A 5,673-nucleotide genomic window follows, 5' to 3' on the forward strand; every position below is an offset into this window, starting at 1 on the left:
ATGTCACTAGTGTTTCACATTTCCTTCTATTTTTTTTCAAGATTTGTGATTTGACAGCTTTTTTGAAATGGTAAAATATTAGCCAACTGTCCTTTTGATGGTTCTCCAGGTAAGGTTTTATGTCTGGTGGTCTATGGCATGAAAAAAAATCACTTGCTGACAAAGTTGTTCAGTCTAATCGTGGTTCTTGCTGAACTGAGAATTTGCAGAAATGCATGCAGTGGATGGACTACCGCTTTTTTCTTGCCAACTCCTCATCTGTAAATGCGATGCCATTTGTGTACAGAGCTATCCAGATGTGTGTCACAGCTTGATTTCTTGAGGCTGTCCAGGGAAATGCTTCAGGAGAAGCAGTGCTCTCTACCCCAGTGACATGATAAATCCCTTCAGGATGCTATACAGTACCGGAGCAGCAAAGCTTTATTACATTTGCTTTTAATGTGTCCCTTTTCAGTTTGTTGAAAATCCATCTTCTCTTCTGAACATGTTCGTGAAGCCCACAGAAAATTCTTTTTGTCATGTCTGACTAAACCTTTTTTAATTTGACAGTGGAAATTGTGCTTCTGTACTGTTAGCTGTTTGTTTGTAATCTGGGCTTTTTCACTAGTACAACAAAAATAGCTCCAATCTGAAGGTGAAAATTCTAGCCCTCATTTCTGTGCCAACAGTCACAGAAGAAGTCTAGCAGTGCAGGGGGATACAAACATATGCCTTAACCCTCTGAACAAACAGGTGCCTCATAGTTAAAGACAGATGAATGCTTATTTGGAATATTTATTTGGCATATCCCCTATAGGTTCCTGCCTCTTAACTACCTCATTGCAATGGTAAGGACTCATACCCAAAGCACAGCATGGCAGCTCCTCCACTTCTGTCTTCTCGTGCACCTGGTTTCTGGAAGCAGAGGGGCTCTTGTGTCAAGAGCTCTGTTGGGAAGTGTGCAGAGCCCTTGGAGGTGGGAGGTAAGCTTTGATATGTAGGGAGAGGAGAGGTAGAAGGATTCAGATCCTCAGGAGTTTGGGATGAGCCTACAGACTGAAATCTTACAAACATTTGCAAGTTGTAGATTCCCTTGCTTTTTACTTCTCTCTTGCTTTTCTTTTTTTTTTCCTTTTTTCTTTTTTTTTTCTTGACAGTGTGCACTTTGTTATAGCAACTGTGTCTGTATTTTAGTCCTGGTGCAGCAGTGGGAGCTTGAACCATGGTGTAGGACCTCCAACTCCTTGTTCTGTGGAGGATTTCCTATGATAGAGCTGAGCTGTGGGGGCAGTCCCTGCATTTAGCCTTGCAATGTGCAAACTTCCTGTTGTGAGGGCTTGTGCACACTGATGCTGGAAATGTCTGCTACCAGGGCTGCTTTGGGACTCATTTGTCCTGGTTTGGGTAGATGGGCTGGGAATAACAGCTGGTGCCAAGGCAGGCGCTGTGATTTGTGGGGCTTGCCCTGCTCTGCTGAGCTTTTGCTCTCCCTGTCACAGTCTCTGGCCACATCTCCACCAGGGTGGTCCTCAGAGGACATCCTCCAGCCAGATGGGCACTGCATCTGCTGGTATAGGTGGACTAGGATGGACATGGAGACCCAGGTCCAGCTGGAGGTAAGGCTGGTTTTGTTTCCATGTGAGCTGCCACAAGCCTAAGACATTAAGCAGACCATGCTCACGTAGCTGCATTTTCACTATTTTCTTTTAAAGCTTTGGCTTTTATAGTTGAGAAAATAAAGATGACAAGTAAGCTGAAAACATTCTAAGGATCAGAAAATTTGTAAAGGTACTTCCTGACAGCCTTTATATTTTGATTATGTTGTTTCTCAATGGCATTTACGGTTACTGTGACAGCTACTATTATAACCCGTTAGGTTATTATATATGATTTTACAGCATAGATCATGGATTGATTACAAAAGGATCATTGCATATACTTAAGATCCATAATCTGCAGCGTATGCTATATTAAAAAATAAAAAATACTTGAAGCAAGACTGTCTAATGGACTTACATATCTTTTCGGACCATATTATTCTCCCTGATTGAATCACAGATTTCAAACGCTGGAGGGGAAGGGTTAAACCTCCTGACAGCTGCAAAAGTTTTCACAAAACAAGTGGGACGTGTACCACTTGTAAAAAAAAAAAAATCTAGAAAATTAGTCCAACCCCTTCACAGTAGAGACTGAAAGACAGAAGATATTTCCTTGGTGAGATAATATTTGTCTCGGGTGAGTATCACCATGAAATCTGTCTTTTTTATTTCATTTTCAATTTTAAGTAAAGGGATCAAAACTAATTATTAAAATAGCACCTCAGACTCCTTATTACAGTAAAAAAGAGATTATTAACATTCATGAGGGCCCTACTTAAAAAACCAAAAGACTTCAAATGAGCTGAAAGATGAAATAGATCCTGCAAACAATAGGTAATTCAGTAAGAATTACAGAATAACATCAATTAGACTGAATAACTACAAATACATTGACATATTTGACTACTTTTACACAATTTAGTAACTCTACACACTAAAATTAAATACATACAACTGCAAGAGCTGTAGAAGGCATATGTCTAAGTTCAGTAATTCTTTGACACCAGTAGCATCTTTGTTAATCATATGAGTGGAGGAAAATAGCTTTTCATAACTGAGGGCATAATTTTTCGAGTGTTGCTGGAAAGACAGTGAAGCTGAAAGCACAGGATATACTTTGGAAACTTGGCCCAACAGAAGACAGCAATTAGCTTTAATTATGATTTCTAGCATGAATATTAATGTGGTCACTAGGTGTAAAAAAAAAATCTAACCACCGGTAAATAGTGTGCTTTGTATGGGTGAGATGGAATGGTTATTTCTTGTGTTCAACACTTTAGTGAGGCAACTTAAAAGAGCATATAAAGAGCAGTGGGATTGTATCCTGGGATATTAGCAATGCAGGAAGGGCCATATGTCTTTTGACTAAAGTGTTACTTGTATAAAGACTAAAGAATATATACAATCCCAAAGTAAAAAAAAAACTATATAAATTTTCATATATGTATTATTTTATTGAAACCTGTAACATTTCCTATGAATTATTTATGGTATTCAGTCCCACTACACACTACACCTTACATACATTTTCTAGCAAGCTGTCTTGTTTGCAGTTGTTAAGACTTGTTTTGCCAGTCTGTTATTCACAAAAAATTTATATTCTAAAAATCTTTCTAAGCTGCTTTCAAACACACCTGCCCATTCCATGTCATACACACCATATGCCAGAGTCATGGGTAGTGTAAAGCGGTTTATGGCATTGATTTTATGTGGAGCCCCCATAATCTACCCTGGCAGAGAGCAGAGCGTGACACCTGTGCAGGAAACTTAATAAAGCCTTAAATGTGTGATCAACAGTTTGGGAAGAAGATTAATGATATGTTTTATGTGTTACCATTTCTCTGATAAGACAGTAACTATGCCAGTTCAGAGGACGTATTGTGCCTTCAAAATTAGTATTACAGTCAGAGTTGTCACTTCCCGTTTACTCTGTGACCTTTCAGCTTGATCAGAAAAACTTGCGCAGTTTTAAGTTATTTGCAAAACTTTTTTTGTAATATGTTTTACATTCTTTTTGATAATATTGTGCGCAGTTTTAGTCCTGGGACACTTTTCTCAGTAAAGCATCTAAAAGAACAAAATTACTTTTAAATATAACCATTAAGTGTTCCCCTGAATTAGAACATTATTGACTAAATTTCATGCCCACAATAAAGCTACTAAAGCAGGTTATTGGAACAGGATTTGAGATTTTAATTCAGATTTGCAAGAAGGAAAATGGCTAATGGATATTGACTACCAAAGGTTACTGTGATGTAAGATAAAGACTGAGACGGAGTTCAATCAGCACAATGGTGCTGAGAAAGTTTTCATCACAGTGAAGATGAATTTGTGATACTATGGACTGTTGCATTACAAACAGGATAACTTTTCCAAAGTCTTACATAGAAACTTTCCATTTATATTACATTAAAATATTATACATTTTTATATTACATTAAAACATCATAGATTAACAGATATTTCAAAGAATTGCATGATTTTTGTTCATTATACTTTTTAAATTAAGTCACTATACAGAGAGCAAATCCTGTGGAATAACTTTACTATGAAGTAAGAAGGATGTTTCAATAGAAGTAACAGTAGAAGTTCAACTCCCAAACAAATTTTGTTGCTGTAGAAATGGTTTTTTTCTAAAAAATGAAAATACTTTTGACTGAATTGCAAAATAGAAAAAAAAATCAATGGCATTCATTGGCAAAATCATTCCATCTATTAACAGCGGGCGAACAACTCATAATTAAAGACTTGACAGCATTGAGAGCATAGACTTAATATCCTTAACTTCAGAATTCTGTAATTAAAACCGTAGATTTTGTTTGTAGCCCTATAAACATATCTCTAGCAAATGCTATCAAAAGACAATATGATAAACTAGGATAGTTTACCATCCATTTTTATCTACCCCTCAGTTTAACCGTATTTTGGTCTGGAAAACATTGCCATTCCAGAATGATGAGTGCCTTAGAACTATTGATATAATCTGTTCTATCTTGCTTTTAGTCAGGAAACCATCAGGAATTGCTCCTAAAATGTATATCAAATTTTGTTCAAATTTGGTGTCTGGCTGATGCAGCTTATACAGACACCGGTGGCCAAGTTCAGACTTCAGAAAGGTGAATATTGTGCCATCAGACTCAAATGCAATTTCCCTCATTGTACTCCAGGCCCGAGCAAGGTCCCAATAAATAATTAATCCTGTGAAAAACTCTAAAACCTCCAGGATGTGAGACATGGGTATAGACATCTCCTGTTTACTTTGGACAGTAACCCTTTCAGATTTAAGAGTTGCAGGAGCTGCTTTGCACAACCAAATGCATCCTGCAGACTTACGACCATTTCCCACATAGGTGTAATAGGAGGGAACATTTCTATGTTTCAACACTGGCATTTTGGACACAGAGAGATAAGGAACGTTTCCAAGCACTGTGCATGCTTCCAGCAAAATGGAAAACTGTCTTCTCTGGTTATTAAGCAAACAGCATATCTGAGTAATTCTTACCAGGATGATAATTTCTTCTGTTGCTAGTTCTTATCTTTTTTTCTTTTTCTGAAAAGAATTAAGGCCACTTTATTTCACCATGTAAAAATTATAAGAAAATAACATTTGTTATGAAATAAAAATTAATTAATTAAATTTAAAAAATACATTTGAATTCTCTTTACTAGCAGTTTAGGCAAATACTGTGAGGCACTTGATAGGTCGCTGTTCCTTAGCAGTTACAAATGCTACTGTTTATTTTTTTCAAAAGAGAATAGTTTGGAATACTTATTTAAGAATGATGTTTCTATAAAAAAATCCACTGTGAACCTTTGTACTGCTGGTAAACACAAATGAGGTTTTTGTTAAACAATCTTGCTTCTAAGTCCAACAAACAGCCATTGAAATCCCTCATCTGTCCAGACATTATGTGTTTGTCCTTTTACTAAAGTCTACCTCAAACAGTTCTGCACTGCAGTTACCTGGGGTAAGTCTAGAACTGCCTACAATCATCTCTGAGTGTCTTCAGCATCCAGGCTGGCACCTAAGACAGGCTAATATGACTCAGCTACATTCTGGCCAAAATTTTTTTCTTCTTGCAAAATAAATAATGCA

The sequence above is a fragment of the Neopelma chrysocephalum genome, unplaced genomic scaffold (assembly GCF_003984885.1).
Source record: "Neopelma chrysocephalum unplaced genomic scaffold, ASM398488v2 Primary Assembly neopelma1_22, whole genome shotgun sequence".
Taxonomy (NCBI): domain Eukaryota; kingdom Metazoa; phylum Chordata; class Aves; order Passeriformes; family Pipridae; genus Neopelma; species Neopelma chrysocephalum.